This window comes from Typopeltis vanoorti, chromosome 24 (assembly GCF_054136105.1).
Source record: "Typopeltis vanoorti isolate ZY-2024b chromosome 24, IOZ_Tvanoo_1.0, whole genome shotgun sequence".
NCBI lineage: Eukaryota > Metazoa > Arthropoda > Arachnida > Uropygi > Thelyphonidae > Typopeltis > Typopeltis vanoorti.
The window spans coordinates 35,244,708-35,266,788 of record NC_143572.1 but is presented as its reverse complement, the minus strand read 5'-3'; the positions used below and the strand labels follow the sequence as shown (position 1 = coordinate 35,266,788).

At 36.7% G+C, this 22,081-nt stretch overlaps 1 protein-coding gene across 2 annotated transcripts in view; it reads left to right on the top strand.

Annotated features, from left to right (window-relative positions):
* The first annotated feature begins 4,736 nt into the window (after positions 1 to 4,736).
* The window catches only part of Mtl (Rac family small GTPase Mtl), a 118,812-nt gene continuing 101,467 nt past the window's right edge, over positions 4,737 to 22,081 (top strand). Inside the window, exon 1 of one of the 2 annotated variants that reach the window (XM_090413977.1) lies at positions 4,737 to 4,812. The gene's annotated coding sequence lies outside the window, so the exon portion shown is untranslated. Of the gene's footprint in view, positions 4,813 to 4,955; positions 5,136 to 22,081 lie in introns of those variants that run through there. The other variant, XM_090413979.1, reaches the window with a different exon arrangement.

Here is a 22,081-nt window from a genome sequence, read left to right as displayed (position 1 = left end):
CGACATTGACACACTAACCATTATTTACACAATACCTGTCATACCTCTCCTTAAATTCATTCACAGTTAAAGCATTCACAACCAGTTCTGGCAAAGCATTCCACACATTCACAACCCTCCAAGTAAAAAATCTAGTCCTAACACCCTTGTTAACCACACTCTTACACAATCTCCAGGGATGGCCCCTCGTTCTCTCACATCCTGCATTGGTCTTAAGAATATCATCAGTATCAATCCTGTAAAATCCCTTTAACAATTTAAATACCTCTATCATATCTCCTCTCCTACGTCTATCAGCTAGTTTTTGGAGCCCACAGATCATTTTGAACTTTGAATACTTATATTTTACTTATTACTTAACAGATACTTACAGTTTTTACATCTATATGTTCGTCTTGAAGAACGGAGTTCACTGATGTACTTTAAATTTTAATTCACAAGAAAAGATCTACTTTGCAACTTAAAATATGGGAGCATCGAAATATCGTACTTGCGACTGCTGGCTGCTAAAGCGCCCTCTTTCACTCATATCACTCATTTCACTCAATAATAACTTTTCACTCACTCATATCACTCAATAATAATAATAATAATAATAATAATGATTTTTTTTTTTTAAACATTTTATTATGTTTCAGTATAAATTACATACAATAATAATATTTACAATATTTACAATAAAGTTTATACAGAATTTTTGAATTTAGAATATAATAATAATAATAATAATAATAATATTTTTATTTTTTATTTTTTTTTTTATAAACGACTTATTTGTTTTTACAATGAAAATGATAAGGTTTACTATTACACAGAGTATCTGCACACACACAATGAAAAACATATTATCTTTTCTGTACAGTACGAAAATTCGATATACAAAATACAGAGTACATTAATATGAGTATACATTTTTTTAAACTAGCTAAATATGGATTGGCACCAATGTGCACACAATTCACGATACAATGCAGTAATGCAGCATACACACACAATTCAATAATAATAATAATTTTTTTTTCTTTTACATTTTATTATGTCTCAGTATAAGTTACATACAATAATAATATTTACAGTATTTACAATAAGGATTATACAGAATTTTTTTTTTTTTTTTTTTTTTTTTTTATGTCTCAGATGAATTGCATTCATAGTTGCTGTAGTAATTATATGTATATAATATTTATAACGCATTACAAGTGTGTATAACAGATACTTGCAAGTTAGTAATTTTCTTCCTCGAAGCTTAGCAGAGCTTATCTGAGGAAGATAATAGATGACAGAGGGTGGTGGTTTCATGGTTGTGTTCCTATACTGGTCACAAGTCAGGTGTTGATTTTACTGTTTGTTGGTACGTGCTTGAAAGACTTCGTCTGCTATTACAGTTTAACTTTTTTTTTTTTTTTGTGCAAATAGGGTTGGATTTAGACATGGTGTGTTTGTTTCTTTGTGTTCTTGTAGTGGTAGTTTTTTGAGAGGGGGGGGTTGTCGTAGGTTTGTGTGTGTGTGTGTATGTGTGGTGGGGGAGAGAGAAACAGGAATTGCTCTAATTTTCATTCTCGCTATAATATTTATATAGTGCCTGTTTCAGCTCTCTGTATGTTCCTAGGTTTCTGTTGTCGAACGGCAGTTTGTTTATCATGTCAGGTACGTAGAAGTTTCGGGTGGCTTTGCCGTGGTGATTGTTGTACTTATATGTTATGTAGTTTGTTGACTGTAGTCTTGTTATTTGATATGTTGTTCTGGTTACTCTATATGTTGGGCTGTAGTAGTGTTTTAACATGACTGTGTAGTGGCGTAAGTGTTTCACCTTAAATATTTTATGTTTTGTCCATGCTTCCTGCATAAGAGTGGGTTGTTCCCAGAATATCAGTTTTATCATTTTATCTTGCAACCATTGTAGCCTGTTAAGTATAATAATAATAATAATAATAATAATAATAATAATAATAATAATAATAATAATAATAACAGCATCCTTATCTTTACATGTGAACGGTTTTCAGCATTGCAATTAACTTTTGAGTTGTATTTGCAATCTTTACTTTGCAATCTCAACTTCCTATCTAATAACACTCAGACCCTTAGCCTCATCAGTTTCTTCTTGCATAATCCTACCAGTATAATACAGCATTGGATATCTAATCACATTTAAAGTGCATGACTTTGCATTTACTGACATCCATTTCCCCATGCCATGATTCCAGTCTTTTCATATCATTTTGCAAGTACTGCATATCAGTTTTTGATATCTGTCAGTCAGTCAGCACCCTCCAAAACCCACTTTCTCTAATTTATGCAAGAATCTACCATGCTGTATTCTGTCAAAAGCCTTAGCAAAATCCAAAAGTGTCATGATGTATATATTCCCCCTTGTCTACTTCAATGGCAACATTGTTATTGAACGTGAGCCATTTGCGAGCCCTGACCATTTTTCCAAAATTTTCATCTCCACTCCTGAGATACTAATTGGTTGATAGTGGGATATATCGGTCTCTGCACCACCCCTGTACAATGGAATTGCTAACATGGAATTGCTATACTGTTCTGAGACTCATATTAAACAGCCTGGTCAAAGGGATGGTCAGTTCAACACTCTTTTATCACACTTGCTGATATCCCATCAGTCCCTGTTGCTGAATTCTTATTCAATTTGTGCAATAATTCTAGCACTTCTTCAGCACACACCCGCGTTTCTTCATCTAGTAAAGAGGTAGCAGTGAGCATAATGTTGCTTACACCAAGCTGAAAGCTTTTAACAAATTGGGTACTCATGAACTGAACAAACTCTTCTGCATCTGTAATCATAATGCCACCTGGAATTAGAAGAATTATCCTCTCATATTCTTTCTTTCTTTTACTTTCAGCATATGGATAGAATTCTTCTGGATTGAATTTAGCTCGCTGAGCTAGTTACTTTTCATACTCAGACTTTGCTTTCCATACAACAGTTGTCACTGACTGATATGATCACGTAATCACAAGAAAGATATTTATTTAACCAAATATATCGGTCTGGAAATAGTAGACGATGGTCTGCTATTTCCAGACCGAAATATTTAGTTAAATAAATATCTTTCTTGTGATTAAGTGATTATATCGTTCAGTCTTATGTCGCAAGTATCCTTGAAACAACAGTTGTCACTGTTCTAGCCTGCTTTATAATGTTCATAACGGACGTCATCCTTATGCACGCTATATTCCTTCCACATCTTCCTTTTCTTACGAATCTCTTGCTTAATAAAATTACAGATCCATTTGTCTCCTACCCTATTTATTCTTCGAAATGTCATAATGGTGTAATAATCTTATTATATAATATATCAATATTACTATGCATAATGTAATAATATTGCTATGTAATACAGTATATGAAATATATAATGTATAAAAATAAAAATTATTATCATTACCCGATATGTAGATCCTGTGTAGTTCAGTGGATGTGGGGTTTGCATACCACTGCGCTTGACCGCACGAATTAAGACTTGGTTTCAAATCTAATCGGCGACTAGAGGAAATTTTTCCAAGGTTTTTTTTCGACTGGTTCTCGAGTTTGTCGATCTGTGAATTTTTTTTTCCTGGAAACTCGGTTTTTCATCCAGTAAACTCAAGAAAATCGACCATAGAACCCACCCTATTTCAGGCATGAAATATATTGTGTTAAGGTTAGGAACTACGAGATGGCGGCACTTGTTGAGCCGTCCCTTCACGGCGTGCCGCTAAATTAGGCCTTGGGTCAGCTATCTCTAATTTGGTACCAGTGAAGATTGAAGTACCCACTCAGTCTCCAAAACTTAGATAGGGTTAAAATAGCTTCGACTACTTTCTGTACGGGAATAAAAAGGCGTTTGCTGATTTTATATTTTTATATATTACGTAATACCTGATACTTTGTTAGTCCCATGTCTGTAGGTATTCTTTTTATGTAAATTGTTTGTGCCTGGCTACTCATCTTTAGTTGAAAAGCCATGATGAGGACCTTCGTATTGTAGAAGAGATATGACCCCAGGTTTTTCCAACCAAAGGACTCTGTGTATACAGATTGAGCTATGGAGGTTTGCACACTTTCTGTGCTACCTTCTCGGAAATCATTGTCCAGCATTAAAACTGTTTTCCATGTTTTCATATAAGCTAGAATCCAACATATGATTTTGTTAATTCCGAATATCTGTAATGTTTTTTGGATCTAAGAATGCGTTAGAGAGTCGTATGCTTTCTTCTGATATATCCATGCCATTAGTCTTCTTTTCTCTGTTCGACTTTTTTGATGATCATTTTATCGACAAGCAGCTGGTCTTTCGTTCTTCTACTTTATTTATTTTTTTAAAATCGTCCTTTTGTTTCGGATAAATTTTATTTTCTGATAAGGAGTGGAATCCGCTGAGACTACCGCAAAATTTGTCGGCCTGGTTAGCCGACTGGTTAATGTGTCCACTCACCAACCAACAGGATTCTGGTTTGAATTCCACCTTTGGCGTGGATGCTTAACATCATTGATCTTGGGCCAACTATCTGTCAATGGTTAAGCCTAGAACGTGGCTTCCCACGCAGTGTTTAAAAGTTAAAATTTATATATATATATATATATATATATATTTCGGAGATCGAAAGATGTTTCGCACCACTAGTTTATATATTGCAGGTTTAAATTTTTGTTTTATTATACATACAGTATATTTTCACAAAATATACTCATTTAACACCACTAGATAGCGCTATATTGACCAAATATGGCATCACATCAAGAACAAAACTTGTGAGTTCTGGTGGCTTGTTTCGGTGCAACCTTGTGGTTGAGTCATATGTTCGGTGAGTAATGGTATATTTGGAGAGATCAAATGAGATTAAATTTTTTAATTTTTTATTGTTGTTCTAAAAATAATATCAGAATAGACTAGCGATAGAAATAGTCAGCTAGTAGGATGCAGTATTATTCAGTTTTATTAATACATCTGTACATCTTGACAATGTTTCTTCTGATATAGTGATATTAAATGGACCTCCTTGATTATTTGTTGGAAGACTTTGCTAAAAAAAAAAAAAGTTTCCATAGAAACAGCTTCTCTGCCGTTAGTACTTGTCGATCTGGAATATTATAATGTACAGGAAGGTGGATGAGTGCGATAAATTTGGTAATTATTCCGACTGCTGACAACATTCATTTGATTTGGATGAAAAGTTAATGGCCATTAAATTTTATTGGATATATCATCCTGGAGTTCCCCTGGGTTATCCAAGTAGAGTATACTATTAGTAGTAGAGTACTATCTTAGTTCGCATTTCTGTTGATAAGAATGAAGCTTTGTATATATATCATTGAAGAAATAATTTTCGTTATGGTATTTTGCGTAAAGTGTTTTAGTTTAACAGACCTGTATAAGATAATTTTTAATTTTTTATATGCAACTATAAATAAGCTATTTATATACACAAGTATTGTTTCATCGTATTTTTTGTCACGCTGCAAGGTGATGCACATTTTTGGTTGTTACGCTAAAGAATAACGTTCATGATAATGCTGATATCGGCAGCGAATTTCATCTATCATAATAGATTTGAACCACAACTAAGTTTTTCCTTTAGTCGATTGCATTTTTCACATAACCGCAACAAAGTTTAGAGAAACTTGGAAAAGTTACCTGTGATTTTCTGCAGTAATCTTTTAATTAAACTTTCAGCCAAGATCTGTTATTATTTTATTTTTATTTATTTCTTTTTTGTAGTTACAGCATTAGGTGTGTGGTGGAGGATCTCTCTGTTTTGAAACTTGATCAATACCAACTTATCTTAAGGTCTTCAAGCATTCTTTCAATTACTAATACATCTTTTGACTGCAAATCACAATCAGTATAATGTAAATGATAATTATAGACAATGTTATACTGTTTATCATTTCATATTTTGTAAAGCCTAGATTCTGTCAGGACCTAATGTACTTTACTTTTGGTACTAGTAGGTATGTCACCTACAGAATATTAATTATAAATATCCATCAAATTTACTACTGAAAAGTTTTTTAATACATTCATTTTGCTTCTTCACATATCATGTCATTATCATCATGCTTGGTGTACTTGTGAAATTCTTTTGAATGTTTTAAAGCTGTATTCTGTTAGCTATTCAAAAGGAATAAAATATATACTTTTACATTTGCAGCAACCTCTCATGCTGATAAATGCTAATTGGATTGACTGTTCCTCTACCTCATACAAAGGAGAATAGCATTAAATTTGAAAAGTTGTGATTTTAACCAATCATAGACTTGATTTCATAATTTTTTTTTTTTTGCAAGTTGCTAAAAGCAGTCTGTAGGTGTGCACACACGCACAATAACCTAATGCTAAATGAGGATGTTAATAGTTTTTGAATTAACATATCACATAGTATTGTAACTTTTTATGATTGCTTACTGTTCCTCTACCTTAGTTGCTTTGGTATAAACCCAAAACAATCCACTTTTGGCAGAGAATGACTTCATTTTTTTTTTTTTTTTAAAGGAAGTGACTTTTTTGCCCTAACTGTTTGAAATTGGTCAGGAGTTAGTCTCTACATTTGCAAGGTTCAGTGTATTCTTATTGACTGGTGGCTTAGCTATATGAATAGGGTGCAAGGTTCTACTCATAGCACAAGTTTGTGGAATGGGCCAGTAGATGTTATTCAGTTAATATATTCAGAGAGATAAATATATAGACATGAATGACAAAGTAACTCATATTTATTGGTATGTATTTATGCATTCTATAATAGTTTGCAGAATTTCTAGATTAAAAACCAGAATTTCTTCTGTCAGAGAGACAGAATATGCTTAAGAAGTGGTTGACTAATTGAAATAGTTCTAGTGATAAAACCTGTATACAGTCTTTAGCAGAGCTAGCCGAAGGAGTTACAAGGCTAGGCAGACTTTTAACTGTGGGAAGTAATGAAAAGAGTAGGTTTTCTCACACACTATCAGGTTGATAGCCAACTTGTACAGGTAACAAGAAGCCACGGTAAGAACAGATGTTGGATTGACTGACTGGCTTCAAGTTGGAAGAGGAGTTAGGCAAGGTTGTTTACTTTTTCCTCTCTTGTTTAGTATATATGTGGAGGACATCATGTGTGAAGTATTGGATGAGCTCAAGACAGGAATTAGAATAGGAAGTAGATTGATCAGTAATCTGAGGTATGCTGATGATTACAAAGTACTCCTTTGTAATGATATGGAAGAACTAGGATTAATTCTTGACAAAGTTAACAAGATCAGTAATAACAGAGGACTTCAACTCAATCCTAGCAAGACAAAGATTATGGTTCTCAAACGAAATACAAACAGAGAAGCTCTTGACAATAAAAAAGTGTACCTTAATCAAGAAAGAATTGAGAAAGTCGGCAAATTTGAGTACCTAGGATCCATTATTAATGGATCCTAGGTACTCAATCCTAGGTAATGAAGAATTGCTGTTCAGAAGAAAGTTAGGAATGGCTAAAACAACAGTCAGAGACTTGTCTAAAATTAGGAAGGATGGATCTATCTCCATGGGTACAAAGTTGAGGATTTTGGATGCAATTGTTCTTCCAACAGTGACTTATGGATGTGAGACTTGGGACCTAAAGAAGTCAGATAGGAATGAATATCTGCTTTTGAGATATGGTGTTGCAGAAGGCTGTTGAGGATCTCATATACTGAAAGGCATATAAATGAATGGGTGTTAGAAAAGATCAGAACTTTAAGGCTCCTTAAGGATATTGACAGAAGACAGAAGAAAATTAAAATATTTTGGACACACACATTGAAAGGATAGAAGCGGGATTTCTCAGAACAGTAATAGAAGTTATAGTTCCTGGAAAAAGAGGAAGGGGTAGACCATCAATGGGATGGATGGTATGTGTGTGGAGTGACTGATCTTCAAAGAGTTGATGCCTCCAGAAAAGCAAACAACAGGACTACATGGCTAGGCCTGGTGTGGCACATCATCGAGCATCAGAGTGATCATACGACATCTGTGGATGTGCAGTGAACATATAGATAGCAGACTTTGAAGGTAATCATGTTGACAGAGTTAAAATTCTATTGAAAAAAAATCTGTTCTTATAACTACAGAAACAAGCCACCCTCTTGCACCATATAGATAAATCTTTACTTACCAACAAGTAGGCCATGGATTTGAATCTCTGTACAGGTATGCTATGATATTATGGAAGCCTTTAGTTGCCAGATGATTTTCATCACTTGGTAGGAGACCACCATCCTGGTTTAATAGCTTGCAATAGTCGCACACACACAAAAAGGCTAACATGTTTGGTGTCTGGAGCAGAGTTTCTGGATTAACTAACCTTTAGAACACCCATGGTACTAATGTATTGTGTGTGTGTATGTGTTAGTATTACTGTTATTTCCAGCCCTTTCAGGAGTGAAACTCATTTCAGAGGGGTTTCCACTCTGCACAATGTCTCACTGCTCCCACAATTTATTGCATCCATTCACCTATTCTCCATGCAAGAAATCTACTTTTCACTTCTTTAATATATTCCCTATGTCTGTCTGATTCTTACCATTTGATAAGGAAGCAGTAACTGACTACATCTCTAGAGTGAAGAAAATAAATTGCAGGTAAGTTAATGGACAAAACTTTAAGGCAAAAACTACATGAAAAGACAATGTCATGAAACCAGTATCTGGAGAAATGTGATAATCATGCACATGAGGTCTAAAGAATAGACAAGGAGAGTGATAGCCATGATGAGGAAGGCGAAATCAAAGTGAAAAAGAAATTAGCTGAACAGAAACGGACTGCAGGGAGGAGATACCAGAAGGTTCTGTTCTTGTATCACTGCTATTTAACTTATGTTTAAGACTGGAGATGGTCTGGAGGGGAACATCCAATTAATCGGATGTTCCCCTCCAGACCAGATTTGGTGATTAGTGACGTCAATAATCAGACTGACTTCAACAAATTGATTCTATGGGCAGATGTTTTTTAATGTTACTAAGTGCAAGGAAGGTTTGGATAACTGTCATTTTGGAACTGAAGATATTGAAACTGAGCATTATATTTATGGGAATTTGCTACAAGTGGTTATTAAAGCTAGAAACCTAGGACTAATGGTGAACAGTGAGTTGAAGTTTATAGGCTGTATTGCTAAGATGGTTAAGTCATCACATTGGAGAGTGATGATTGCAGAATAAAAGAGAATGTTAACTTGTAGGAATAAGGATTTTATGGAGTTAACCTGTGGAATTTTGCATATGAAGTGATTGAAGGAATGTGGTTGTCTTCAGTGTTTGAGATATATTATTACATGACACCTCCAAGGAGTCAAAGGACTCATCGTGGGAGGGCATTCTACTCTACTTCCCTACCTACATCTTGTCATGTCTCTTACTACTTAATTTTCTAATTACAATACTACTACTGTCAGATGCCAGTATTTTTGTCTTTAAATTATGTGTGTTCATAGCTAATTTGTCTCTGTGTGTGTGTGTGTGTGTGTGTGTGTGTGTGTGTGTGTGTGTGTGTGTGTGTGTGTGTGTGTGTGTAGCAGGAAAAGAGGAAATGGAAACACAAGTTGATAAGGAAATCTTACGGTATCTTTATCATATAATGGATATTTTGCAGCTCATAGCAGGTAGTCCCCAGAATTACTCAGGATAATTCCCAGAAGCTCAGTAAGGTTGTTGTCAGGAAACGATGTCTTAGTTCATTTCATTTGATGTGGTGACTGAGTGGAAGCAGCTGTAAATGGACGTTGCAAGTACAACTTCAACAAATTTTTACAAAGAGAGATGCAATAAGTATAAGCATTGTGACCTTTGTAGAGAACTCCCCAGACATGTCCATATAACTTTCTCATTTGCATCATCTTTTCTCTCTTCCCATTTGTCTTTGTCTTTGTATTTTGAACACCTGAGACAGTCTTTTCCACTTTGCCTATTCTCATTCTTTCTTTTTATTTTTAATTTTAATTTTTTATTTTTTTTTATCACTTGGCTATCTGGCTAGATACAGAAATCCATATGTTTCCTGATGTAAAGTTACTGTCAGATTCCTTCTTCTTCGTATCACTGTTCTTCGCATTTTGTCAGCAGAACTTTTTTTATGCTCATCTCTATTGCAGTTAGGAAAAATGTTAGGATATGGGACATCATTTTTCCATTTTGATTAAGATGAGTGTGACTTGTTGTGGTGAGAGGCTTTATATGGGCTTCTTTTAATTGAATGCGAGTTAGCCTTGTTCATATGGAAATAGCATGAAATTTATCTCTGGAAAACCTTGCTATCATTTCATTCCTACCTTATTATTCTTTGATAAGGTTACATTTTTATATTGCATCATTTAAGTATTTTTTTAATGCTTCCCATACACTGCAATTATCCTTCTCTAGCAACTGATACCATAGTTGTTCATGGCATCGGGTGCGAAATTTAAGAATGTAAGCATTGGGTGCAAAATTTAAGGATGTAAGTGAGAGTATTAGAGTGCAAAAACAGAGGGTGAAAGAATTGATAGTTGGGTACAAATGAATTGAAAGGACATAAATTTTTTATGAGAGAGAACTTAGTATTGTTAAAGGTAACGAAAGAAAAGAGTGACAGAGTTAGGATGGTGAGTCTATTGCCGCGGTACGACAGAGAGGAGTTTAGAAGGAGGGCCATAATTGTAAACGACTTTATGTGCAGGTTATGCAGACGGTGTGGTGTGGAATTTGTGGACGTGCGGGATGAGTTTGATGGGCGAAAGGATTTATTAAAGATGGATGGCCTTTGAATGGATTTGGTGTGTGACGACTGGAAAAAGTGTTGCTGAATGAAGTGAAAATGGATGTGCAGAACCAGGGAAACTAGAACTACCAAGGAGGGGGGGGGGAGTGGATATGCGGACATCAGTGAGACAGTTGAGTGTAAGAATGTATATAATGTACCCAAGCCAGTACTAAAGACAAGTAATCAGAATGGGATAGTTAGAATAACGCATCAAGATAGGGGTGGGACAAAGAGACCTCTGCATTTCATGTATACTAATGCCAGGAGTATTAGGAACAAGAAGGAAGAATTTTTGGCCTTGGTTGGCTCTTCTTGGCCACAGTTTATTGGCATTAGTGAAACATGGCTGATGGAAGATGATATAGTAAGTGGAATAGAATGTGTAGGTTATAGTGTGTTTAGGAGGGACAGAGAGAATAAAATGGGTGGAGGAGTGTTATTGATGATAGCTGATGAACTGCAGCCAAGGAGAATTGAAGTTGTATTGCAGGATAGTGAAAAGAGCTCATTTGAGGCTATTTGGTGTGAGATTGAGACTGGCAGAACAAAATATACAGTTGGGTGCTGCTATAGACCAGGGGATGGAATAGATGGTGGAGATAGTATGCATAAACAAATTGAAATGAGTGGAAGGAGGGTAATTATTATGGGGGATTTCAACTATGGTAACATTGATTGGAAGGAGGAGAGGACACGTGTGAGGAAGGAACTGGATTTTATTCAATTATTAAGGGATAACTATCTGAGAAAGCATGTAATTGAAAATACTAAGGAGTTTGAGTGCTTGACCTGGTAATAGCATCTGAGAATTTGACTGTAAGGAATATGACCATGTTGCCACCTATTGGTGAGAGTGATCATAAAGTCTTGACCTGGGAGGTGGCTAAAGGTGTGGAATTTTCGATTAAGACAGAGTATATGTGGAATTACCGTGCTGGCAAGTATGACAAGCTTAGGAGATTGCTTGGTTTAATGCCATGGCATGTAAAACTGCAAGGGCTGGATGTCGATAGAGCATGGGAAGTGGTCAAGAAGCATTTACAGGAGGTTATGGCTGATTGTATACCTAAGGTCCGAATAGTAAAACAAGTAGGAGTTAAATGGATGAATAACACCATTAAGCTTGAGCTGCAAAAAAAAGAAACAACTGTGGCAGGAATTTAAAGAGAAAGGTGACCTGCAGGCACACGAACGGTATAAAGCACAGGCCAGAAGGGTAACGAGTGTGGTAAAAAAAAAAAAAAAAAGCAAAAGTGGATTATGAAAGGAAGCTAGCTATGCAAGCTAAAGAGAATCCCAAACAGATGTGTGTGTGTGTGTGTGTATATAAGGCTACCACTATGTCTTGGTTTTATTGACTATGAGAAAGCCTTTGATTCACTTAAAACTTGTGCAATACTTAAAGCATTATGAAACCAAGTGGAGGAGCCATACATCATTACCATCAAATCAGCATACACCAATGCCAATGGAGATATTGTGTCACCTTGTGAGACACAATATCTCCAAAATTATTGACAGCATGCCTAGAAGAAATATTCAAACTTCTTGATTAGGATGGGAAAGGTCTGAAGATGAATGGAAGATATTTAAGCCATTTACGCTTTGCAGATGACGTAGTTATCTTTACTTCAACTGCTCATGAATTACAGACTCTTATCGATGAACTCCAAATTGCTAGCAAAACAGCTGGCCTAAAGAAAAATCCAAGTTATGTTCAATAGCTATGTCCAACTAGCAATAATAAAAATCAATGACAAGGAAATTAAACAAATAGATCATTACATATACTTAGGACAACAGATATCAATGGAACAAAATATCATTGACGAAATTAAAAGACACAAGATGCTTGGGTGGAAAAAATTTGGAAAATTATTACATTCAATATTCAAAAGCCAACTACCATTATGCCCGAAGAGAAAAGTTTTTAACCAATGTATTCTTTCTATACTGACATATGGCTGTGAAACATGGACACTGTGAATGCAAAGAAAATTCAAAAATTAAGAACAACACAATTTAGTATGGAAAGAAGTATGCTTGGTATCACAAGATTAGATCACAAAAGGAATATATGGATAAGAAATCAAACCAAAGTCTGACATCATAGGAAGAGTGAAACATCTGCATTGGCATTGGGCTGGGCATTTTGCTTGAAGACAGGATCAACGATGGACAAAAGAAGTACTGGATTAGATTTTACGAGAGGAGAAACGACCATGACAACGACCTAAATCACGGTGGGTTGATAATTATCATCAGATTTGCAGTAGTGACATGGAAAAGGAGAGCCATGACAGATAATCTTGGAAAGGCCTTCATCCAATAGTGGATCAACAATGGCTGATGAAGATGATGATAAAGGCTAATGACTTCATATCAGTTGTTTTAGTACCCCATAATGCAAAGCACACACCCTTTCAGATGTGTATAATGCTATGCATTATGGGAAGGACCACTACCCAGACTGGTTTGAGCCTTTATTGGGGTATATTAAAGTGCTGGGATACCTTTTCAAAAACTTTGATCTACAAGATCACTCTAAATGCCACTAAGTAACCCTAAAGGATCATTACTAAATCATCACCCTTGACCTGAATCACCCCAGGACAGGAAACTCAGCCACTGAGTAGAATCTCTCTACTTCCTGAGAAGAAGTTACCATCAGTGGGAGCATCCAAGGAGAGATAAGATGCCAAGGTTGAAGTAATGCAGAGGTCATATTTCCCATGTACAAGTAGTCAAAATTGTCGCACCTTATTAAGATATTCTGGATAGAGATAGATATTGAAAGTTTTTTCTTGGTTATTATTATCTGCCACCTCCATGGAGTCCAAAGACTCATCGAGGGAGGGCATCTACTCTACAACTATCTCCACCACTCAATCCACCAATGAACTGCAACTGCACCAATGCCACCTACCATCTGTCACCACTTTCACAGACAATCGCCAACTGTTAGATTGTGATAGAGTGGAAATTTTTGAACTCCTATCTTATCACAGTCTAACATGCTTTTCCAAACAAAAGAAAGAGATAAATACAGTAAATTGCCTCTAAGTGTAAGATAAGTAATGTTTCTGTTATGAAAAGGTTAAATAAGTATATATTTTGTCCCATTTCGCGAATGAGGTTAAATTAATATTGAAAATGTAAAACATTACCAGAGCTTTATAAATTAACATCTATGAAAGAATTATGGAATGTAAGCACAAATTCAACAGTTGGGGGGAGTGAAGTCCAAAGGTCACGGAGTTGTGTGCGAGGGAGTGGCTCGCCCCAAGCAAACAACGTGACATCAGCGTATGTGTGATAGCGGGGGAGAGATATGGACGCCATGACGTAGTAGCACGTGTGAGTTGGCTGGACATCGAAAAGGGCAAGAATCGCCGAGAAGAATAGGGGGAAATATAAGGGTCATGCGACCCTGTAACAAGGCTTTTTTGTTCCTGGATCTCCTGTGTGTTCCCCTCGTGGCGGCGAAGGATACCAGTGCCCCGGTACCGAAGACAGTCGCGGGTCACGGCGGCAGTATCTCCGCGGAAAGAAGCAAGTCTGGCTGTCCACAGAAGGCCAGTTTCCTGTGAACCTATGAAGCACTAAAGAGCCGAAAAGGGAAGATAAGTAAACTTTGTTTGTGTTACACTGATTATGAATGAAAGATTTGTGTCATGTTAATATGTTATAGAAGAAGAACACATTAATGATATAGGATAGGATTGTATTGTTATCACTTTAGAAAAATATTGATTTTAACCTTACTATCTGTCATTGTGTTAAAATTTGCCTTTATATTGAATGAAGTTAAGGATATGTTAGAGTAAAGAATTGGCATAATATAAAGAGATTATGAAAGATATGAATGTTATCTTGTGTAGTCTGACAGAGCTGTGGAGTTTTAGATTGATTGTGATAATAGTACATGACTGATGTTTTAGTGGAGGTAATATAGTTCTTACTTTAGATAGCTGCTACATGACATGTTATAAATATAATAGTAGTGTTAGAATGTTTTATGCTTTGTATGGATTTCCCTTAAGATTAGATTTGAATTAATGTTATTAAGTGTATCTACTTTTGAGAATTAATAAACCTTGCATTTGATTCTAACAAAGACTTTCTGTGATTTCTGGAATCCGATGCACCGCTTATAAAATATTCATGCGAACCTACGCGGGATATTAAAAAGGGTATATTTTGGCCACGTCTGCAAAGTTGATAGTATCATTGAGTACTGTCCTGAGATTACCTCTTGGTTGTTGATATTAATAATCTAATAGCGCTAAGTGGCGCAGCGAAACGAATAAATTTCTTGGCGTTTTACGAGAGGTAAATCTCAGACACTCTGATACTCTGGTACTACCTCGATCTCGAGGAAATTCCATTGTCCTTCAGAGGTACTATGTACCCGATAGTGTATTACAGAGATATAGCATAAAAGGTTAAAATAGCTGTGATAAGCAAATTGGCGACACAACACAACATCCATACCCATGGTGGGATTCGACCTGCAGCCTTTTGGCTGGAGTGCAGATACGCTAACCACTCGGCCAACCAGGCCAGCAAGTTTTATAGTTATACTATGAATTTGAAGATAGCAAGAAATTATATTCTTTGTTTAATCCTATGAAGGCCCTCTCTAATCCAGAATATTTTAATAATAAGGTGATGCCTTTTGACTAATATGTATGAAATGACTTCTGCAGTATCATACCTTGGTTATAGTATAACCAACTGAAAAAACTTTCAATATTTTTCTTCTTTATTATGATTAATGTTGTTAGTTAGTGGGGTGAACTTCTTGTGATGAGCCTAGTTTCTGCATGGAGATTGTGATGGTGATTTAAAAAAAATTTGTATAGTTGTAAATTTGAAATTGGAACAATTTTAAAGTTGTATGTAGGAGTCTGCTGATCCTAATATCTACTTTGGTCATATGCTGCGGAACAGTCATTTTTGTTATTCAACAAGTCTTGGATTTCTCACTCATTCATGGGTCTGGATGTCAGATTGGTCAACTGGATTCAGGATTGGCTGTCTGATAGGTATCAGAGAGTTGTGTATGGTGGAGCAGTTTCAAGGAGACAGGTTACAAGTGGGGTCCCACAGGGCTCAGTACTAGGACCTATATTGTTTAACCTTTATATCAATGATATTGCAAGGGGATATTCAGTTGTTTGCAGATGATGCGAAGCTGGGAAGGATTATTAGTAATAGCCCTGCAAGAGGATTTGAATAAGCTAGATAGATGGGCAAATGAATGGGGGTGTCAGTTTAATGCAGCAAAATGTAAGGTCTTGAGGTTTGGGAAACATCAATGGGATGCTGCATACTCTATTGGAAGAGTTATATTGGAGGAAGTTGGGGAGACAAGAGATCTGGGGTTGATGATTGATAGAAACCTGAAGTTTAGAGGACATATTGCAAATGTGGTGAAGGTAACACAGAGGATTGCTGCCATTATGAGAAGGACACTGACCTGCAGAGATAAAATGGTTATCATTCCGTTGTATAAGTCTCTGATCAGACCACACTTGGATTATTGTTCTCAGATTTGGTCCCCAGGATTTGAAGGGGATAAATTAACTGTGGAAAAGATACAAAGATGGTCTCAAAGAAGTTAAGAATTGGCTGAGGGAATGTGGACTGCAGAGTTTGGCGGATAGAAGGAGAGGTGATATGATTGAGACTTTTAAACTGAGAGATGGTTACAGGGTTGACACTGGGGAGTTCTTTCACTTAGTTGAACAGCGGGAAGGAGTGATGACAAGAGGCCATCCCTGGAAGTTACGAAAGGAAACTGTGAGCAAGAGGGTGAGGAGTGGTTTCTTTGCATGGTGGGTAGTTGAGCCGTGGAATGCATTGCCTGATAGAGTGGTGAGGGCGAGAACGGTCAATGAGTTTAAGGAGTGGTATGATAGACTTTGTTTCTTAGGGGGAACCTCCCCTCGATGAGTCTTGACAGACTATGTTCTTAGGAAGGACCTCCCACGATGAGTCTTTTGACTCCATGGAGGCCTGAATAATAATAATTCCTCGGTCTCCTGAAATTTTTTCCCCCCCATTGGCAGAAATATTCAAGATAAATTCAGTCTTAAATTTGAATTCAGCAAAATGTGATATTTATAGTCGGCATTAAGATTTGGTGTGGTCATTTTAGTTTTAATTTCAAAATTAGGCAAACCAAAGTTATCTGCAGTATAAATACTGCTGAAAACAATTAGGGGTTATTCTTGTTAAAATTATTTCATGCTAAAATGTAATTTGTTAAATTTGTAATAAATATTGATTATTTAAACAATATCTCATCAATTACACCTTATCCATAAGTAAGAAATATTGATTCATATATAAAGTACCCAATATTTATAATTATTTGCAGAAATTTATAATTATCCGACAAACTAAAATATCCTGTAATTGTTTTGAGCAATGTACTTTAGAAGCAGTTCTACATTCATTTGTAATAATGAATGGTGCCCCTATACAAGGATAACATTACACAACTTGCCTTTTTTTTCTGTGATTATCTGCTGTTTCTTTATTTTTATGCATAACTCACCATCATTGTTAAACACATTATACATTAGTACTTTGACTGTCCCAAAGTTTATATAATCCAGAAACAGTGCTCTATACACCAAACATGTTCTTTTAGCTTTTGAACTCTGGTATTCTCATACTTATCAGTGAAACTCATCTGGCACAGGGTTTTTAAAATATTTGACTTGGAGGGTTTTTATTGTTACGTACAACTCATTTGCTAATTATTATTCGTGCTAATTTTCATTGTTAACTCGCAGTCCTATATTTCAGTAAAATAAATCGTGAATTTATCTAGCAAATTATTTGCTGAAGAGTATAGGAGCACTTCAAAGATAAGTGGCACTGCAACTAAGTATATAGTAAAAAAAGCTTAAAATTTAAGGGAAAATAAAAAATTTAAGGTCTGGTGAGCATCTCCTGAATTCAGACAAGTTGAAGGTATCCATACTCTTCCCAGTTTTGGATAAATTAATGCAGCCATACTGTTGAGATTAGGGTTGATACTATAGCAACTCCAAAAGCCTTACAAATATGAAATAGCTTCTGTGTAGTAGCTCTGCTTTCTTTTCTTGGGTGAAGAAGTGTGTAAAAGCCTAGTATGCCAAACTTTTTATAATGGTATACCTTATCAACTGCTTAAGGTGAATTCATATATAATATCCAAACAGTAGTAAGTATCTTTAGTCCAAAATGCATATTGTTGCATCACTATCGAACTGACATAGTTTGCTGGTATTGCCACTCCATTCAAGCCATCTTGTAGGAAATTCTATATCAGAAACATTCTATGTCATCCACTCCCCATGTTCAGTGTTTCCATTAAACAGTTGGATATTGCTCTCCAGACCATCTCCAATATCAACTTGAACAACTGTAGTACCTTTTTTTGTCCTCTTAACTTCCCCTTACCCTCCATATACTGTTTGTCTATCATTAGCCATCCTTCTATCCCTTTCACTCGTATCTCTTCTGGTTTATATAACAATCCTCCATGTGATATTCTGTCATGCATTTTTTGAGTCCTGTAATATGTCCAAGTACCATCCATACTCATAAAATGTATGCACAAGATCTGTCATTAATAAAGCCATACTTCTATAGAAGATTTTATCCTTGCCTATCCATTTTTGCATGTAACATGTGCTTCTCCAGTGTTTCATCATCTAGATGCCTGTAATTAGCTGTCCTTTCATTAGAATTATCTTGCATCCCTTTCAGTTTTTTGTGATCCTGTTTGTGTTGACTCATGTTAAACAATCAGGTTAGGGAATTGCAACCACTTCTTGCACATTCCCTTAATACACTGATGTACTATCTACCACAACTGTATTCACATTGGCTACAGTATTTGCAATTCCTCTTTTACTTAAGATTTCTGAATAACTCCTAAATTTCTTTGGCATGTTCATCCAACATTTTTGTGGTCAATTTTTATTTTTTTTCCATATAATGGCCAATGCTGTCTTTGGCCTCTGCTTTATATTGCTTGACAACAATCATCCTCAGTCCCACTGTTTGGAAGGAGTTATTGCCTTCATCCTGATCTCTCTCCTGATGGAATTTAATTATTCTGCTATCATTAGTAATAATCCTCCTCACATTCTCTTTTTCCCCAAGTATGCTATAACATTTTATTTTTGTAGTAAGAGCCATGTCAATCGGGGCTCACTAATTCCAATAAATTTTAGGCAATTTGTATAATGCTTAATTGCCACTTATTGGAAGCCTGAAGTGGCTTGAAAAAGTTTCATGTTTGTTCTCTAGAGAAGGGTTTCTGGACTATATGAAAAATACTATATATGTATCTATGTATGTATGTATATGTAAAGAGTTTTTATACCTTGGGTATAATATATGTTAAAGATACCAAGCTATTTTAAATATAAATAAAAATTAAATATATCAGAGCTTATTCTACCTTTACCATGAGTTGCCTTGACTTGCACTACCTGCAAGGTCAGTTTGACTTGCAACACTTGGAGGCGCAAACTTGACTGACTTGTCTGTTTGCTTGCTTGGGAAATGGAGTAAAAAACCAGGTTTATATTTAAAATAGCTTGGTATCTTTAACACACACACACACACACACACACACAATTGATAAAAAAAATAGAAAGAAAAATCTCTAGCCTTCCCACGGTACAAAATATACTATAGGTTTGAAATAACTTTTCGTTGGTGGGAGCAATATAAAATAATAATAAAGTACTTATATCCTACCAAGTCAAGGTGTAATGATTTCTCAACCAAGTGTCTACTGTCCACAATTATCACTCATCCAAAGCACTCTTCTGAGCTTTTTTCTTTATATCTGCCTTTTCACAAAACATTTAAAGTGATTTTTAATTGGTAAATAGTCAGTTTTTTTCCCTGTTTTTGGAAGTGCTAAATCGTTTCTCTGAATAAGAGTGTACTTCAGTGGTTGTTTTTTGGAAGTTAGTTGCTGTCGCGATATAATATATTTTGGTTACCTTCGGAATCGAATGCATAACGGCGGAAGACAAAACGAAGCTAAGTTTTCATTACTGTATTTAGTTATTTCATTTTATTTGGTGTACTTAAATGTTTTGTTTTGCTTGTAATTGTTTGTACTTTTTTTTTTCTATTTAACAGAATTTATTAATTGAATAATTAACGATTACGCTACTTGGCAGTAAGGAATGATGACGGATTCAGCAGCAGTCGCAAGTGCCTTATCGCCAAGTCCTCCGCCATTTAAGAACTGGTGCATTTAAGAGCAATATCATAAGGGACTTTGTGGCATGCAATACTTGCGGCATGTATGCATCTCGGGAATTAGATATGTGGCTTGTGAAAGAGAGCGGAGAGCGTATATGTACAAAATGCAGGCAGTTGGAGGAAATAAGTGCATTAGAAATATCGATATTCGACTTCGTTGCTCCAGGAACTGGGAGTGAATGTAGGAAGACAAGTAGTGTGATAGGAGAGAATGAAAAAAAGATATATATGAATAGAAAATAATAGTTGATAGTGTGGAAGGTGTGAGTGACCAAGAAAGTTTAGGAGATGGTTTTGTTTGGGAGAGTGAATTTAGATTGAGAGTGACTGACCTGCAGAGGGAGATAGATGAGTTGAAAGAGGAGGTGGAATGTCTTGTGAATGAGAGCAGAAGTATGAAAGATAAGATTAGGAGAATGGAAGAGATAAATGCAAGGAGAATCAGAGTAGGAGAGAGAGAGAATTTAGGGAGTATGAGTGAGACGTATGGGGGTGCTAGAAGAGAGAATGGAAACAGTAGAAGAGACGGAATGAGAGAGAGATGGAAGTGCTAGAAGAGGAGAGATGGAATGAGAGAGAGGTATGGGAATGCTAGAAGAGGAGAGATGGAATGAGAGAGAGGTATGGGAATGCTAGAAGATGAGAGGATGGAAACGGCAGGAGAGGTGGAATGAGAGAGAGAGAGAGAGAGGTATGGGAATGCTAGAAGATGAGAGGATGGAAACGGCAGGAGAGGTGGAATGAGAGAGAGAGAGAGAGGTATGGGAATGCTAGAAGATGAGAGGATGGAAACGGCAGGAGAGCTGGAATGAGAGAGAGAGAGAGGTATGGGAATGCTAGAAGTTGAGAGGATGGAAACGGCAGAGGTGGAATGAGAGAGAGAGAGAGAGAGAGGTATGGGAATGCTAGAAGATGAGAGGATGGAAAAGGCAGGAGAGCTGGAATGAGAGAGAGAGAGAGGTATGGGAATGCTAGAAGATGAGAGGATGGAAACGGCAGAGGTGGAATGAGAGAGAGAGAGAGAGAGGTATGGGAATGCTAGAAGATGAGAGGATGGAAACGGCAGGAGAGGTGGAATGAGAGAGAGAGAGAGGTATGGGAATGCTAGAAGATGAGAGGATGGAAACGGCAGGAGAGGTGGAATGAGAGAGAGAGAGAGGTATGGGAATGCTAGAAGATGAGAGGATGGAAACGGCAGGAGAGGTGGAATGAGAGAGAGAGAGAGGTATGGGAATGCTAGAAGATGAGAGGATGGAAACGGCAGGAGAGGTGGAATGAGAGAGAGAGAGAGAGGTATGGGAATGCTAGAAGATGAGAGGAAGGAAACGGCAGGAGAGGTGGAATGAGAGAGGTATGGGAATGCTAGAAGATGAGAGGAAGGAAACTGCAGGAGAGGTGGAATGAGAGAGGTATGGGAATGCTAGATGATGAGAGGAAGGAAACGGCAGGAGAGGTGGAATGAGAGAGGTATGGGAATGCTAGATGATGAGAGGAAGGAAACGGCAGGAGAGGTGGAATGAGAGAGGTATGGGAATGCTAGATGATGAGAGGAAGGAAACGGCAGGAGAGGTGGAATGAGAGAGGTATGGGAATGCTAGATGATGAGAGGAAGGAAACGGCAGGAGAGGTGGAATGAGAGGTATGGGAATGCTAGATGATGAGAGGAAGGAAACGGCAGGAGAGGTGGAATGAGAGAGGTATGGGAATGCTAGATGATGAGAGGAAGGAAACGGCAGGAGAGGTGGAATGAGAGAGGTATGGGAATGCTAGATGATGAGAGGAAGGAAACGGCAGGAGAGGTGGAATGAGAGAGGTATGGGAATGCTAGATGATGAGAGGAAGGAAACGGCAGGAGAGGTGGAATGAGAGAGGTATGGGAATGCTAGATGATGAGAGGAAGGAAACGGCAGGAGAGGTGGAATGAGAGAGGTATGGGAATGCTAGATGATGAGAGGAAGGAAACGGCAGGAGAGGTGGAATGAGAGAGGTATGGGAATGCTAGATGATGAGAGGAAGGAAACGGCAGGAGAGGTGGAATGAGAGAGGTA